This window comes from Adelges cooleyi, unplaced genomic scaffold (assembly GCF_023614345.1).
Source record: "Adelges cooleyi isolate 19-005CV unplaced genomic scaffold, UGA_ACOO_1.1 ACOO_flye_CR_arks_rails_tigmint_CR_PRNA_3, whole genome shotgun sequence".
Lineage (NCBI taxonomy): Eukaryota > Metazoa > Arthropoda > Insecta > Hemiptera > Adelgidae > Adelges > Adelges cooleyi.
Window position 1 is genome coordinate 364942 of NW_026095970.1, and position 11910 is coordinate 376851.

The window sequence follows — 11910 nt, forward strand, 5'->3', positions numbered from 1 at the left end:
ACTGTATATTTTATGTTGTAAGGACTAACAATTATTGGCTTTAGATGACATACTGGCTAAACGAGTAAGTCACAACGAGACGGCGTCATTTGAATTTGTCTGCACCTTTTTGTCAGTTTAGATTACTAGGTAAGCGTTCATACCAACAATGATAGGCTGATAGTGTTATCAGATAGAGTTGTTGTTAACACATTTTCTAGAGTAAAATAATAACACTATCGACTATCGAGTTTGATCATATTTTCATCTAAATGTAATTGTATTAGTATTCTGGGTAAAAAAAAAAAATTGTTAAATTTCCAATTTTCAGAGTATCTTAATTAATTTTTAAATAATATAAAAATTTGAAAAAAAACATTTGATCAACAGAACTAATATAGAACACTAAATTGATGTAATTGAATAATATTGTTTTGAATTGTTATTACAAGTAGAAAAAACGACACCATTGGACAGGTCATGCAAGTAACAAACAGCTTGGTGGAAGAGAAATGCGATTTGTGTCTAGAGTCGTTTACGTCTAAAGAGGGATTGAAACATCATATTACAACATCACACAACGGTATTCCTGCAATCGATGTAGGTTCAATGAAACAAAAAGAAGAAAATAGAATTGTATTATTTAAGTTAACGTCTTTTCCGCAGTCTATCAATTTATATACTTTTAAATAATCAGTGATAGTTTTATGATTGCTTTCAATTATGAAGAAGAGAAGCAACTGACAAAAAAATCCTGCATAGTGAGGATAGAGAATATTAGGACAGGGGGAAGTTGGTTTATTCACACAATATAGTAACCTAGAAATTGACTCCCCTTTTTTTTAGTATATCCTTAAAACATATAATGCAAATTATGGTTTTTTTCAAGTTTCACTCACAATATTAATTAAAAGTAAAATACATTTTAGCCAATAATATGATAAACAAAAATAAATGGTTTGCTGTGTAAAATTATGTAAATAATAATTTTATAAAACGTTATTATTTATTGTTAGACTTTGTAATATTTTGTTATAGTGTCAATCATACGACTAATGAAGTGACCAAAGGAAATACCGAAAACATCAGCCAACGCTACAATTGTGATGTGTGCTATAAAGATTTTTCTTATAAATTGACCCTTGCAAACCACAGACGCATGCACACTGGTGAAAAGCCTTATAGCTGTGATATTTGCTTAAAGTCGTTGCACAAAACACAAACACTCGCACACTGGTGGAAAGACGGCTCACAAATGTTATGTGTGTTTAAAATCATTTTCTCGAAAATCCCAATTCGCACAACATGGATGCGTGCCCACTGGGCGATAGGCCCTACAAATGTGATTGACCGTTATTCATTTGATCAGTTTGTAAATAAATTGCATTAAGTAGAGTAATTGTAACTCGATAGGCCATGTAAGTGCAACTGCTAGTGTTTAATCGATGCTCTTTAATTTTAATTAAATTTTACTACAATCATTAGATGTGTAAGCGATTTAACGTAAACAAAAACAAAAAAAATGTTTTTTTGTAATTAAGTTGATAACCATCTTAACAATGCAGACTTTTTTTTATTGAATGTATGACATTGTTATTGTTTTTGTTATAAATATATTGTTACTATTAGCTATTTTAATTGTTTTGGTTTATTTATTATTTGATCTATTATTGTTTATATTATGTTGTGAGCCATAATACCTCCTACGTATTAAGAATTTTGTCAATCGTCGTAGACAGTTTTTAATGAAAATTGAAAGCTATAATTAGTATATATTTATAAATATAGTACATAATATATAATATAGTTTTAATAAACCTAATACTTAGCTATTTGTGTAAAACATGTAAACAAACATAATTTAATGCTTTTAAATATGCATTCTGCATTGACAAGTTTCAATCATTTTAGCTGTGAAATTATTATTACTTTTATAGTTTATACTATTATACTTTTTATTTTTAGTGAAAGTAGTCCAATAATTATTTCATTGTAGGTAGAAACAAAAGACAATTTTATTATCTTTATAATGTCAAAATAAAATTTACAAAATTGTATTAAGAAGAAGCATTAGATTAAAAATTCATACGGTAGGCGATAGCGTAGCAATATTTTCCGAATTACAATTTTTGGACTTAAGACTTACTTATTTTTTCAAATAGATCGTTCAATTATTACTAATGCTATACGCTTACATTAAATGTTTAAATTGTTGACCATTTTGATTATAACACATTTCCATTCGCCTCATAAAATTTCCTATTGTAACATTAGCTAAATACATCTTGACTTCTTTCCCCACATTAGTTTAAAATATATTAAAATTAAAAAACATAATATTTAATAACATAAATATTATTTAGATCTAAATTTCTTGCTGTAGTAAATGGTTATAACTTAAATTTAAAAAAAATTTTTATTTTATTAAATTTCAAGTTAAGATATTATTTGAAAGGTTGATAAAAAAATAAAATGGAAACCAATGTATTAGATTTGTTTATCAAAAGCAAAATGACTTGGTTCTAAGTGGAGACAGCTTAGACTTTAGGCCTAAATAATACCTGAACAGTGTCATTAAGATTAAACCAAAAAAAACTACAACATATACTAAAGAAGTAAAGAATTTAAATTTTCAAATTTAAAATGTATGGTAAGGTACGTTGTTATTAATTTGTATGAACAAAAAAATTTAAGCAAATGAATGTTAAATTCAATTTTTAATACCCAACAATAATTAAAATTTACAAACTAAATTTTACAATCTGAATAAGAATACCATATCACATAGATACATAGAAATAATATTATATGAAACAAATAATAGGTATATAATAATTGTTTGGGCGTTTGTCTATATGAACGCCGGTTTTGTCTTAAGCGAATGTTTAAGTTATTCAATACTAAAAGCCTAGATTTCTTCAATATTATACACACAATATGTAATAATCATAATATTTACCTACTTTATTAGTTACAATCATAATAATGTGGATAATACAAATGTATATTGTGTAGGTATAAAAACTCTAAAATAAGTAAACCTTAAATTATACGCACACTTTTTTAAAACTTACATAAAATATCCATTACTGGTTATTACAACATTATTAAAGACATTTAAAAAAATATAGATATAATTTAGTTTCTTTTATTGATACATGACAATTCCTATACTAGCAATTGTTTTAGACTATAATGTAATTAATGAAATTAATGAGCGTAACATTCGATCACGTAATCTGATTTTCTATAATAATGCCTGAACCGCATTTGGCAATATTATGCATTATAACTTAACCTAACCGGTCTGGTAATCGTATTGAGTATGACCTTATTCAAGTGAATAATGTTATCAAATCTATTTCTGTTGACTCCAACATAACACCGATTGAACTATCCGCATTGGCTGCATTCAATCAGATAAATCACGTCCAATTAAAGTAACATTTTCAACTACTGCCGATGTCTATGTCCTGTGAAATTTTAAAAAACAAACGAAAATTATCCCAACTTGCTCCTCCTTCTTCTGTCATTATAAGTGCCGATCGGACCCAATACCAGAGAGACTTCATGAAGAAACTCCGTGACGAATTGGCTGCCCGTAATTCAAATGGTGAAGCTGGATTAACTATTAAGTTTTTTAAAGGTGCTCCTAAAATTGTTCCTCTCTACTACAAAACAAGCTAATTCTCAAAATTTTTTAAACTAAACGTAATCTACCAAAATGTCGGTGGTTTAAAATCCAAACTCTCTTTTTTTCGTAACTCTGTTTTAAATATTAATTGTGATTTATTATTTTTATCCGAAACTTGGTTATGTTACAATATTAGTGACTATGAATTAGGTCTTACTAATTTTATTGTTTTTAGAGCTGATAGAATTGTCAATCCTAATCTTAGTCGTGGTGGTGGTGTATTATTGGCTGTCAAAAGTAACTTGAATTGTATACGTATTCCAGTAAAAAATATTCCTGGTATCAAACAAGTTTTTTTGTCATTAAAATTTAATGATATTAAGTTACTCATAGGATGTGTTTACATACTCCCAATACGCATTCGGATCTATATTATGACTTTTATGAGCACTGTGAGGTTGTTGAAAATATCGTAGTTAATCATTCCATTGATAATATCCTTATCATCGGTGATTTTAATCTGCCTGGCTTCTCCCTGGGTGTTAACAATTTAATTAATAATCCATCAACAAATATCATAATTAATTCTTATATAAATTATTTAGGTTTAAGTCATTTCAATAATATTCCTAATTACCGTAACGATAATATCCTGGATTTGATTTTTTCCGATACCTACTTAGATACTATATTTCCCGTTGTTCACTCATTCCAATAGTAGACTCTTATCATCCACCCTTAGAATTCCTTTATCCACTTAACTCACCTAGTTTACTAAATGACCAATCAAACCCTGTTGTTTATAATTTCAATACATGCAATTTTAATGATATTATTAGTTTCTTGGCCAATATCGATATAATCCCTAATCTTATTAGTTTGCATTTAAATGCAGGCCATCTCCAAATTTTACGAAATATTAAACCATTGTTTTGATCTATTCGTTCCAAAACTAAAAATTAATCAAAATAAACCATATGATACAGTTTGGTTTTACCATCTTGTAGTGTTTTTTTACGGTTACTACGAATCTAAAGCCTTTAGTTCCAAAATTAGACCTACTTGAAATTTGAATATTTCCACGTGTATAATAATAGGTAGATGGCAGCCGCATAATTTATATGTTACGAGGTTAGGTTAGTTTGGTCCTTTAGGCAAGCTATTTTTTCCTTCATTACAATCTCCCTCCATTTCACTCGATACTGAACTAATTCCCCCCATTTCTGTACTTCCAATTTATCAGAGTCTTCTTCCACAACATCCAGCCATCTTTTCCTGGGCCTACCTGTAATCACTGTAAAAAACTCTACGAGATTGTAAGGTGCCCGGCAAAGCGCATTAGTTCCAGTTTTTGAAAATATTGTTAATTTCTCTAATCTGCAAAAATACTATAATATTTTATCAGCTCAACATTTTAAATATTTATTGCAGTTGACGATTATAAAAAAGGAATGGACCAACATAAGGGATAACTTTACAAGATCAGTCAACGACACGAGAAAAATAAAATCTGGTAGTGAATCCAAATCGATCAAGAAGTACGCTTACAGTGATATTTTGTCGTTCCTATTGCCAGTTATTAAAAAAAAAGAAGTAAGTAAAAATATATGAAGTAACAATATTATAATATTGTTAGTGCATAAACAATATCATATAAAATAAATAATACTTTAAAAATTAGCTCTTTTACAGTTTAACAAAATCTAACTGGTTTAGATTTGCTATTAAAAAAATGTATTAATAGTTAGATAGGTATACTACGTTATGGTATACTATACTACGTTGAAGCCGTAGAAGTAAATATAATGTATTTCTTATATCAATTATATATACTGGTAGTTTGGAGATTTCAAAACAAACTAAGTACTTTTAGAATTCAGAATGAAGTTTGCAAATTATCAAGTTAAATATAACCCAGTGAACATTGGTTATTTTATACATAATTAGATGAGTATATTCCATATTTTTATTCAACTTTAAACATAATTTCATTATTAAATAAAAACATATTATTTGAACATATTTTATTTATGTATATTTTTTTCAGAATTGTACATGATGGCTTGGAATTTTTCAAAGTTTTCTCTAGACACCTCTAGAGTCAATTATTTTCTAAACATTTCAGATTTGTTGACACTTTTATAAAACGTGCCGATAAATATAAAATGTACAAGTGAAATGACATTTAAAATAAAATGGTATTTTATAGGACAACTAGTAATTTTGAGAATGAAAGTGATCCATATTAGACCCAACTCAAAGAATTTCATATTATTTTACTGAAGAACACGATGACACAATAGATAGTGCTTAAATGTTTTAAACATTTAAACACTATCTAGTGTGTCACACAAAATGGTGGAGATCAGAAAGGGATTTAGGACTCTAAAAACCTTAAGACTTAAAATTAGTGCTACATTAATTTTTTTTTTCACAAAAAAATAAATGTAGGTTTTTTGAAAAACACTAATTTTAAGTTAAAACGTTTTTTTTAAACCTGGACTCACCCCTGATCTCCACCAATGTGTTAATGTAACCTTATCTTTAAATATTTGTATTAACAATTTCTTTGGTAGCTGTTCTACCAAAGGCCTATGATTTTAATAGAGTGACGCTATGCACCTACTCTTCTCTACAAATCGAATGATCTCATATAAGAGTTACGATGTGTATAATACTTTAATATATTATTAAACAAATATTACTTATCTATACTACAAGACAAAAGTAGCAAGTATATAATATAATGTATTGTTGTTTATTATATATAAGTAGAATATACAAATATAATATTTAGTACAAAAATTTATTCACAATATTGTGTTACACAGTATATACCAATTATTTGTATTATTAAAAAGCGACAAAGTGATATTTACTTATGACTATATTTTTTATTTTTAATTTTTTCATTAAAAAATCAGTGTAATAAGTAAGAGTACTAATTATTTAGTATTATTATTGTCTACAAAATTATTCTAATGGTATACCTAGAGCGGAGCTTTATCCTATATACATTTTTCAAAACTCTGAGTCAAACTTTTTATTTAGCTTCGATGCAAAGCGAGAAGGTATTGGTTTTACTCTAATGTGTGTTTTTTTTTTATCTGTATACACTGTAACTTTTTTAATACTGGGCCAATTCCTTCGAATAGCAACTCTATAAATCGCAAATTTCATCTAGTTGGTACTTGGGGGGGGGGGGGTAAAAGTTGAAAAAGTTTAATTCTTCACAGACGAAAGTTGAAAAAACAAAAAAAAACCGTACGAGTTTTTAAGTTAGAACTTTTACTGGCTATAATTTCGAGAAAAAGAGTCGGATCGAGTTGAAATGTATAAGAAATAATTATTTGGTATGCCCGCACACGTCAGTTGTGTCAAATTTAAACTATACCCATTTCCCACCCCCTAGGGGGTACAAGTTTTTTTGTTTTTTCGGCGTTTTTAGCCGTAATTTTAAAACTTTTGGGTTGAAAATTTGCCAGTAGTTGGAACTCATATGTATCCATAACATATTAAACAGGAAAAAAATTCGGCACTACAGTTTTTTTTTTTATTGCCGGGAAACTGTGTTTTCGCAGATTTCGTATATTTTAACAAAAACACCTAAAATCTTTAAAAAAAATTGATCAAATCATTAAAACAATTTTATGTGTATCTATGCAGGATGATACTATTAAGTTTTGTGCTCAAGTACCACTTTTGACTTTAAGTTTACACAAATTTAATTTTTTTTTTTTTACTGAAGTTCTTTCTGGCTGATTAAAATTAAGAACTGATATTAAATTCGTAATCACCGACCCTAAAAACATATAATTTGACCACTTTTGATGTCTTTTACACAAAAATCCAGAAAAATGTTTTAATTTGAAAGTGATTTTATCACTTTTATTTATAATAATTCCTGTAGACCTGTGACCTCTCTGTTTCCTCATTGCTTTGATTACATTATGTCTGTACTGTACTAGTCCTCTCGGATAAAATCACTTTCAAATTAACGCTTTGATGCTCATTTGTAAATACAGAACCTTAATTTAAAACTTTCTTACTTTGCTAGTTTATACTGTGCTTGGTTTGGACTGTACTGGCTTGAAAATACTAACTACCGATTTGCATCGAAGCGTTTTTTCGAAAGTGATTTTATCACTTTCAGATTTAAAAATTCCTGTAAATCTGTGACCTCCCCGTCCCCACTATGCCCCGACCCAACTATGCTCCGTCCCCACTATGCCCCGACCTCACTGTACTGGTTTTTTATATATTAAAGGAACAAGCAAAAAAGAAGGAAAATTACATTTGGATCGTAATCAATTTCTAGGTTGCTATGCGTGAGTTAATCAACAGTTAACAGGTATTTGTTAACAAAATATTTTCATACATAAACAATGTATAGATAATAACGGTAGCAACTCATTATAGAGTTAACAATAAGCCGTAATCGTATCCTCCATAATACATAAAATAACATGTGAATTACGTTATAACTTTTACAATTAAATATTTAAGTTTAAAAAATAAAAAAAGGTATGAATTTGAATATTGTCTAATATTGTAAAATAACAATCTCCGAAAAGAAATACCATACAATTTTGATTTTAAGAGAAAATAAGTGTCATATCCTTAATTGAATCACTAAGTATTTAAACACATATCAAGAAAATTTCTATCACGTGAACGACTAGAAGACATATAGTTGTTTCCTAATTAAATACAAAAAAACTATAAGAATTTGTTCAAAAGTTATTAGGAGGGTTTCTTGCATACGTTGATTGAATCGAACAATCGACTAAGTTATTTCATCTACTTCTGTATTAAATTATTCAGACTAAATCCTTAGTAAAGTTTGAAAAATAGATTTTTTTTGTATATAAAAATGTTTTAATTCTTTCTTTTTTTAGGGAAAATCGATAATTTAAAATATAGTCGTAGAAAGATGGAGCATAGAAAATATAACTAACCTGCTTTATGTGTCTTGGGTAGCATTTAGCATTAATAAGTAAGAAATATATATTTTTTTTTTATTTCTATAGAAAATTAACGTCTGCAAAGGTACAGAGTACAGTTAAAGATATTTTCAGTAATCAGTAATTAATAATTCTAATAATATACCAAAAGGATACAATTATGAACAAATTTAAAATTTACAACTGGCACAACCTATTGATCTACTAAAGTATAATTGTTTTTTAAAACGATCGTCCTAAAGGTTCAAGTACAGTTAATAAAGTGAGTGCTTATTTTTAGATGTTACAAAAGTAATAAATTAAATTAATAAAATATATCTAATATATACAAAAAATAAATACAAAACTCCATATTATACATCCATACTCCAATATAGGACGAACCAAAGCACGGCATCACAATTTAAGGCTAAAAATCTTTCAAAAAATAAAAAGTTCAAAATTTTGTTTTAAATATTGTACCTGCAGTGTTATTTTCGACGAGTTTTAAAGGTTCAAACTAAATTTATAAAACTTTAATAATTAATTATTAATTTTAATTTTATTTTATTATTTATAAAATAATGCTATTAATATTTTGTTTTGTAATAATATTGTTCCACGGTGATGAAATTATGACAAAATGCTTGTGTAGACAATCCATTTACCACAATTAAACCCTTAAGTATAGAATTACAAATAAGAAATGAGAAATTTAACCAATAGTACTCACAAAATAATCTTAAAAATTATGAGTTAAAAACAGGTAATAAAAAGGAAGGTTCCGCATTGACAAAAGTCATCATTCGTCTAATAGGTGGTGGAATGAGGAACATAAAAAGAAGACTTGCAGACATTTAATAAACCAAAATACTTTATTATATTTTTTACCAAGTTGTAGGTTATAACATGAATAAAACCGTAATGATTTTTTTCCTCGAAAATAACCAACTTTAATCTAGTAATTGATATTTACACATTTGAGTGCAAATAATAATCTGAAATAATTTTTCTTAAATATTTTCATTTGGCTTAAAGCCTTAAAATATTTGATTTTAAACATTGACAGAAAAATAACTTAAAATTAAGGTAGATAATAATCAAATTATATCTATGATTGTTTTAGACGTATTTAAACAGTTTTGATAATTATTTAAACAATTTTAAAGTAATTTTTTTAAAAAATTTCAAGTAAAATGTCTCAGCAAATTGCATGCTCTCACAAGTTAGCTAGCTTAATTATATTTACAATATTTTACAAAGTCAGATTTCATATATATATAGTTACAATAATAAAATAAATAATTTTATATTATGTAATGTACATGTATGTGCCAATTTTTTTTTAACATTATTATAATTATTATTATTGTTAATGTTACGTATCAGCAGTTTATATAAATACATATGGTGGAAATTGTCCACCATACGCGAGTGCTACACCGGCACAACTGTCATTCGTATAACTTGGGTTTAATAATAAACATCAGTGAATATTATTATTTACATTAATATAATTGTGTTTTACTTTCATACTAAGATATAACAGTTAATAAATTTAAATTTATTTTAAGTTATTATTTGTTATTCATCTTCATTTTAGGAGTTCAATAGGTTGAAGAACCTAGTTAATGTTCTTTCCTTTTGATAAATGGTAATTAATAAATGGTATGGCATACATTTCATCCTACTACTAAAACTATTAATTTTGATACTTAGTGTTTTATAACTATTTTTTTGTTTTTAATTAAACAAAATACACACCTTTTTGTAAACAATTAATGAGTAACATAAAAATAAGTTGAAAATAAGTTACAGTGGTTACAGACAAAAAATCATTATAACGTATGGTTTAATGTTATAAGTTATACTAATAACTAATTAACTTAGAAAATGATTAAAGGTTATACATTATAATGTGAAATAAATTGGATACACATCGTATTTGGACTCATGGAAGTTTTTTAAGTACACGCTTATATTGGTCTGCTCTTCTTGCTCCTCTAAATCCGGTCTTCAATTGATAGTACCATAACTGGTTTCGTTCAAATGGGTTCCATACAGTGATTCTGTAAAGTTGTTACTTTCAACATGTGCTTGATGTCCTATGCAAGTTAAAATTTTAGTTAACATAATTATTTTATTGAAATTATTAAAATTAAATGTTGACGAGGTTACCTCTTAAATCGGCTCTTGATTTAGTATTATTCATACGACGTACTGCAACTTATTGTGGTCATTTTGTAGTTTGGAAACATTACGCGCCCTTGCTCTTCGGTTTTGAACCAAACCTAAGTAACAAAAAGTTGTACAATCAAACTTTCGACTTTCATACCCAAAATACAGATGTTAGGGGTGGTAGAAAGTTAAATCCCCTGGTAATATTTCATCGAAAACTTTAACAATACAGAGTATTTTACGCTATTTTTACAAATAAAATAGAAAGATTTATACATTTTTTTGTATCATATTAAGTGGCCCACTTAATATTATAAAAAAAATGTATAAATCTTTCTATTTCATTTGTAAAAATAGCGTAAATACCCTTTATTGTTAAAGTTTTCGATGAAATATTACCAGGATATTTAGCTTTCCACCCCCCTAACCTTTGTATTTTGGGTATGAAAGTCGAAAGTTTGATTGTACAACTTTTTATTACTTAGGTTTGGTTTCAAACCGAAGAGCAAGGGCGCGTAATGTTTCCATACTACAAAATGCCAACAACAAGTTGCAGTACCGGCGTATGAATACTACTGAATCGCAATCCGACTTAAGAGGTAACCTCGTCAACATTTAATTTAAATAATTTCAATAAAATAAATATGTTAACTAAAAATTTACCTCACATAGGACATCAAGCACATTTTGAAAGTAACAACTTTACAGATTCACTGCATGGAATTCAATTGAACGAAACCAGTTATAGTACTATTAATTTAAGACCGAATTTAGTAGATCAAGAAAAACAGAACAATATAAGTGTGTACTTAAATAACTTCTGTAAGCCCAAATACGATGTGTATCCAATTTATTTCACATTATAATGTATCGTAACGAGATGGAATTACTTTTATGACAATGTAAGTGCCTTTTTGATTAATATCAATCAAGTTCTTTTAAATATAATATAATTCTATATGTAATAGTTACATGAAAGTGTCCAAAATTAAAAAAAAACATGTTTTGGAGCTCATGGTAGAATAGTACAAATTAATTCAGCAGTTTACATAAAGATTCGTATTTTTATGGCTAAAAATATCGTTATTAAAAATAAATTGGGGGAGTAAAAAAAAAAGCTCTACTCAAAGTATAAGCATTTTGAATTCTATACCCACTCTAAAATAAAAATAAATC

The 11910-nt window shown here is 27.4% G+C and overlaps 1 protein-coding gene across 8 annotated transcripts in view; it reads left to right on the forward strand.

Moving 5' to 3' along the window:
• Window positions 1-1483, forward strand: part of LOC126837817 (uncharacterized) — a 76889-nt gene extending 75406 nt beyond the window's left edge. For 5 of the 8 annotated variants that reach the window (XM_050571778.1, XM_050571771.1, XM_050571770.1 and 2 more), the window contains exon 7: window positions 23-129. The gene's annotated coding sequence lies outside the window, so the exon portion shown is untranslated. Of the gene's footprint in view, window positions 1-22; window positions 130-1017 lie in introns of those variants that run through there. The other 3 variants (XM_050571779.1, XM_050571774.1, XM_050571776.1) reach the window with 2 other exon arrangements.
• The last annotated feature ends 10427 nt before the right edge of the window (window positions 1484-11910 follow it).